We start from the raw sequence: 6,596 nt of genomic DNA, 5'->3' as shown, positions 1-6,596 counted from the left end.
GAACTGTTTACCTCATTTTTTATTGGTCAGGGGAGGGTGGTTCTCTTGGCTTAGGACCAGATTTTTGCCTTTAATTACTCATTTATAACTTCTAAATATTTTGGTCAATGCTAAGGCTGCTGGGAAGATAAAGACAATCCTGTTTATTTATTTATTTATTTATTTTTTTTTTTGAGATGGAGTCTCACTCTGTTGCCCAGGCTGGAATGCAGTGGCGCAAACTCGGCTCACTGCAACCTCTCCCTCCCCAGTTCAAGCGATTCTTCTACTTCAGCCTGCCGAGTAGCTGGGATTACAGGCACCCACCACCGCACTTGACTAATTTTTGTAGTTTTAGTAGAGATGGTGTTTTGCCATGTTGGCCAGGCTGGTCTCAAACTCCTGACTTCAGGTGATCCACCTGCCTCGGCCTCCCAAAGTGCTGGGATTACAGGTGTGAGCCACTGCGCCCAGCCTGACAGTCCTGTTTTAGAATAACACATTTTGTTTTCCCCACTGCTGAACAGCAGAATGTTTATTTCACTGTTTGGAGATGCTTCTGTTAGCTAGGATTTAAATAAAGTGTAAAGAAGTTTTTTATTTTGATCAACTACTATAAATCCTCAGATTTTTGAAAACTACCCTGTACTAAAATAACATGGATGCGAGTGTTTAAAGAAACACTAGCTTCTTTTTATGGACATTTGTGTGACTGTTGCTTAGGTCTATGAAAGTTACTGGGAATCAAAATCACCCTGTAGTTCAGGGACAGATTGGGCAGGAGACCTAGTGCTAACCTCTTAAAAGGATATTTGAGGGTCCCAGCATCGTTTCCCCATGGTTTCCTTGGTAATTATAATGTGAGTTTTTAATACTGAAAACCATTGTATTTACATATATATCACAAAAATCAGGTATAGATAAGTTAAATATAAAATGTAAAAACCTTAAAATTTAGAAAAAAAAATAACCCTGTGACCTTAGGTTGAAGGAAGAGAGGGATTTCTTGAAGAAAACATTGAAAATACTAATCATGAAAGATCTATAAATTTGCCTGTGTTGAAATAAGAACTTTTATTCTTCATGTGATGATACAGAGTGGTGGAGAAACAAACTAAAAGTGGAGCAAATATAGTAGATACAGCTTTAAAAGGATCCAGGATATATAAATAATTCCTACAAATCAATAAGAGTAAAGACCACTCGGCTGGGCACGGCGGCTCATGCCTGTAATCCCAGCACTTTGGGAGGCCGAGGCAGGCAGATCATGAGGTCAGGAGTTCAAGACCAGCCTGACCAACATGGTGAAACCCCGTCTCTACTAAAAATACAAAAATTAGCCAGGCATGGTGGCGGGCGCCTGTAATCCCAGCTACTCAGGAGCCTGAGGCAGAAGAATCACTTGGACCCGGGAGGCGGAGGTTACAGTGAGCCGAGATCACGCCACTGCACTCTAGCTCTGTGTGACAGAGTGAGACTCTGTCTCGAAAAAAAAAAAGGCAAAAGATCTTAACACACAATGTTTAGAAAATGATACGCAAATGGTAAATAACAAGATGCTTAATAGTAATCAGGAAAAACAAATTAAGATCGTAATGAAATACGCCTGCCTGACTGGCACAAGTTAACAAGACTCAGAATACCAGTGTTGGTCTTGGATGTGGACAAATTAGAACTTCATATGCTGCTGGTGAGAATGCAGATTGGCAAAACCACTTTGAAAAACAGTCTGGCAACTGGGCCGGGCGCGGTGGCTCACACCTGTAATCCCAGCACTCTGGGAGCCCACAGCGGGTGGATCACGAGGTCAGGAGATTGAGACCATCCTGGCTAACACGGTGAAACCCCGTCTCTACTAAAAAAAAAAAAAAAAAAAAATTACCCGGGCATGGTGGCGGGCGCCTGTAGTCCCAGCTACTCGGAAGGCTGAGGCAGGAGAATGGTGTGAACCCAGGAGGCCGAGATCGCGCCACTGCACTCCGGCCTGGGCAACAGAGCGATATTCCGTCTCAAAAAAAAAAAAAAGAAAAACAGTCTGGCATTATCTTGTACATCTGAATACAACACAAGGTCTGTGACCCAGCTTTTCTGCTCTTAGGAATATTCCCTAAGGAATGAGTCCAGGAAATATGTACAAGCCTGTTCACAGCAGCATTGCTCTTAATAGCAAAATATTCCCGTCATGATCATTGACAGGAAAGTTTCAAAAACAAGCAAAACTAAGTATCTAAGATGCCTACAGACGAGGTGAAAATAGTTTCTAAAACAGCTAAGGGAAGGGAAAAGAGACACATCTTCCTTACTGAAGAATTCCAAATAATACGCGTAGATACTCCTGACTTCAGGAGGTGGAGCATCCCCCGCCCCCCCTTTGAGTGTGGGCTGGACTTAGTAACTCAACTCCAGTAAATACTGTATGGAAAGGGAAAAAGGCAGCCTTACAGTGGAGAAACGGCAAACACCAGCTTAACCAGGTGATCAAGGTTAACATCATCAGTGCTGCCATGTGGATGCACATGCCTCCTAAGATGTAGTCAAGGTACACTTCACCTCTGTGGTATTCTTTCCAAATATCCATAATCCAGTCGAATCATGAGAAAACAGGCAAACCCAAACTGAGGGACAGTCTATGAAATGCTTGACCAATACTCAAAACTTGAAACTATCAAAGTCATAAAAAGGAAATACTGAGAATTTATCTAGATCAGTAGATGTTAAGGAGACATGACAACTAAATGTGATGTAATATCCTGGACTGGATTCTGAAACAGAAAAAGGACATTCATGGAAAAACTGGTGAAATCTGAATAAAGTCTGGAGTTAATAGTTTTTTTTTTAAAGCTTAGAAATAAATCCTCACATATATAGTCAAATGCTTTTTTTGTTTGTTTTGGGGTGGGGTGGGGGTTGGGACAGAGTCTTACTCTGTCACCCAAGGCTGGAGTGCAGTGGAGCAATCTCAGCTCACTGCAACCTCTGCCTCCCAGGTTCGAGCGATTCTCCTGCCTCAGCCTCCCAAGTAGCTGGGACTACAGGCATGCACCACCAAGCCCGGCTAAATTTTTTTGTATTTTTAGTAGAGACGGGGTTTCACCATGTTGGCCAGGCCATCATGGTCTTGAACTCCTGGCCTCAAGTGATCCACCCGCCTCTGCCTCCCAAAGTGCTGGGATTACAGGTGTGAGCCACTGCACTCGGCCATCAAATGCTTTTTGACAACATTGCCAAAAACAGTGCCAAGACCATTCATGGGGGGAAAGGACAGTCTTTTCAGCAAATGGTGTTGGAGAAACTGGACATCCACATGCAAAATAATGAAGTTGGAACCTTACCTTACACCCTATACAAAAATGAACTCAAACAGATCAAAGACCTAAAGAAAGATAAAAGCTAAAATTTATAGTTTTATAAACACTTAGAAGAAAACATGGGGGAAAATACATGACATTAGATTCAGCAATGATTTCTTGGATATGACACCAAAAGCATAGGCAACAAAGGAAAAAATAGATTAAATTGGATTTCATCAAAATTAAAAACTGCATCAAAGGGCACAATTAACAGAGTGAAAGGGTAGCCTATGGAATGGGAGAAAATATTTGCAAACCATATATCTGAATTATATTAATTAATATTCAGAATGTGTAAAGAACTAAAATTCACACCCAGAAAACCCCCATTTAAAAATGGGCAAATAGGCCGGGCGCAGTGGCTCACACCTGTAATCCCAGCACTTTGGGAGGCTGTGGCGGGCAGATCAGGAGGCCAGGAGATCGAGACCATCCTGGCTAACATGGTGAAACCCCGCCTCTACTAAAAATACAAAAAATTAGCCAGGCGTGGTGGCGGGTGCCTGTAGTCCCAGCTACTCAGGAGCCTGAGGCAGGAGAATGGTGTGAACCTGGGAGGCGGAGCTTGCAGTGAGCCGAGATCGCACCACTGCACTCCAGCCTGGGTGACAGAGCGAGACTCTGTCTCAAAAAAAGAAAAAAAAAAAAAGCCAATAATTTGAATATTTCATCTCCAAAGAAGATGACCAATAAGCACAGGAAAAGATGTTCAACATTACTAATCATTAGGGAGATGCAAATCAAAACCACAATGAGATACCTCTTCACATCCATTAATCCATTACTATGGTTACTATCAAAAGAACAGAAGATAGCAAGGGTTGGTGAGGATGTGGAAAAATGGGAATTCTTTTGTGCAGTTCGTAGAAATGTAAAATGGTGCAGCTGCTATAGAAAACAGCATGGCAGTTCCTAAAAAAATTAAACATAGAATTACCCTATGAGCCAGCAATTCCACTTCTGGGCATATACCCAAAAGAATTGAAAGCAGGGGGAGCGGGTGCGGTGGCTCATGCCTGTAATCCCGGCATTTTGGGAGGCCAAGGTGGGCGGATCACAAGGTCAAGAGATCGAGACCATCCTGGCCAACATGGTGAAACCGTGTCTCTACTAAAAATACAAAAATTAGCTGGGCGTGGCGGTGCGCGCCTGTAGTCCCAACTACTTGGGAGGCTGAGGCAGGAGAATCGCTTGAACCCGGGAGGTAGAGGTTGCAGTGAGCCAAGATCGAGTCACTGCACTCCTGCCTAGCGACAGAGCAAGACTCTGTCTCAAAAAAAAAAAAAAAAAAGCAGGGGCTTGGAAAAATATTTGTATATTCATGTTCATGGCAGCATTTGTCACAATAGCCAGAAGGTGGAGGCAACTCAAATGTCCATTGACGGGTAAATGGATAAACAAAATACAGATAAATTGGTATATATGTACAAGGGAATACTATGCAGCCTTAAAAGGGAAAGCAATCCTGTAACATACTACAACACAGGTGGACCTTGAGGACCCATCACAAAAGGACAAATTTTGTAGGATTCCACTGACATGAGGGACCTAGAGTAGTCACGTTCATAGCGACAGAAAGTAGAATGATGGCTGCCAGGGGCTTGGGGCCAGGGATATGGGGAGTTGTTGTTTCATGGATACAATTTTCATTTTCAAAGATGAAAAGTGTTCTTGAGATTGGTTGAATAATAATGTGAATGTATCTTACTAAACTGTACATTTGAAAATGGCTGCACTGGTTCATGCCTGTAATCCCAACATTTTGGGAGGCTGAGACAGGAGGATGGCTTGAGCCCAGGAGTTTGAGACCAGCCTCTACAGAATTTGTCCTTTTGTGACTGGCTTATTTCACTCAGCATAAGGTCCTCAAGGTCCACTAGTGTAGCTTGTCACAGTATTACCTTCCTTTTTAAGGCTGCATAGTATTCCCTTGTGTGTATATACCACAGTTAAACCAGGCTCTCACTGTAATTAGAGCCTCTGCTCTACCAACTAATCATTTGGCAGTAGAGCCTTTTATTTGTCCTCATCTTTCGTTCAAACGTCCCCCATTCCCCGGTTGTTTGCTTCTGATGGTATCTGATTCTAAGTAACTGCATGTTCTTTCTATACTCTATATAGTTTATTCATTTATTTATTCTATTGAGTGCCTTTTATGTGTCAGGCACTATTCTGGATGCTGAGGCTACAGCAACCAGGAAAACAGACCAAATTCCTGCCCTTTTTGCTTCCCCCTTTCCAGAGCCTCTCCTCTCCTCCTGGCCTTTCTCAGTTGTGTTTTTCTCCAGGCCTCTCAAATGCTAGTCTTTCTTGAGGAATGAAAAGTAAGCACACGAGTTTATACTTTTAAATATGCAAAATATTAAAGAGAACTTTTCCAAAATCATTTTCTCTCCTTCCTCCCTTCCTCCTTCCCTCCCTCTCTTCCTTCTTTCCTTCCTTTTTAACAGTCTTGTTCTGTAGCCCAGGCTGGAGTGCAATGGCGTGATCTTGGCTCACTGCAACCTCCACCTCCCAGGTTCAAGTGATTCTCATTTTATTTTTTCTGATTCTCATTTTATTTTTTTTCTAATGTAAGAAATACATGCTGGCCAGGCGAGGTGGCTCACACCTATAATCTCAGCACTTTGGGAGGCCGAGGTGGGAGGATCACTTGAGCCCAGGTTTTCGAGAACAGCCTGGGCAACATAGTGAGACCTTGTCTCTACAAAAAAGAAAAAATTAACCAGATGTGGCAGCACGTCCCTGTAGTCCCAGCTACTTGGGAGGCTGAGGTGGGAGGATCACCTGAGTCCAGGAAGTCCAGGCTGCACTCCAGCCTGGGTGACAGAGAGAGCCCTGTCTCAAAAAAAAAGAAAAAAAAAAAGTTTATTGCAGTTACATAGGATGAATAAGTCCGAGGGATCTGATTACACATACACACACACACACACACACACACACACACACACACACACAAGATGAGATGGACACATTAATCAGCTTGACTTTAATATCAGTTCATGATGTATATATAATAAAAAATGCTCATTGTCAAAGAACAACTCAAATAATATAGAGTAGAAAAAAATGAAAAATCAAGTACAGATACCCACTTACCCATTGATAATGCTTTGATATCTCTTCCTTTCGAGGCGCTCATACTTATATGGACAAATGTGTCACCAGGCAGCTTAACTTCAAAGTGCATTTTAAAACTTTTTTTTTGTCTTGAATTTCAAGATATAACCTGGAAGCAAACTGTAGAAACCTTTTCCCTTAGCCTTA

This window comes from Gorilla gorilla, chromosome 12 (genome assembly GCF_029281585.2).
Source record: "Gorilla gorilla gorilla isolate KB3781 chromosome 12, NHGRI_mGorGor1-v2.1_pri, whole genome shotgun sequence".
Classification (NCBI taxonomy): domain Eukaryota; kingdom Metazoa; phylum Chordata; class Mammalia; order Primates; family Hominidae; genus Gorilla; species Gorilla gorilla.
The sequence above is the reverse complement of the archived record's forward strand: the minus strand, read 5'-3'. Positions refer to the sequence as shown.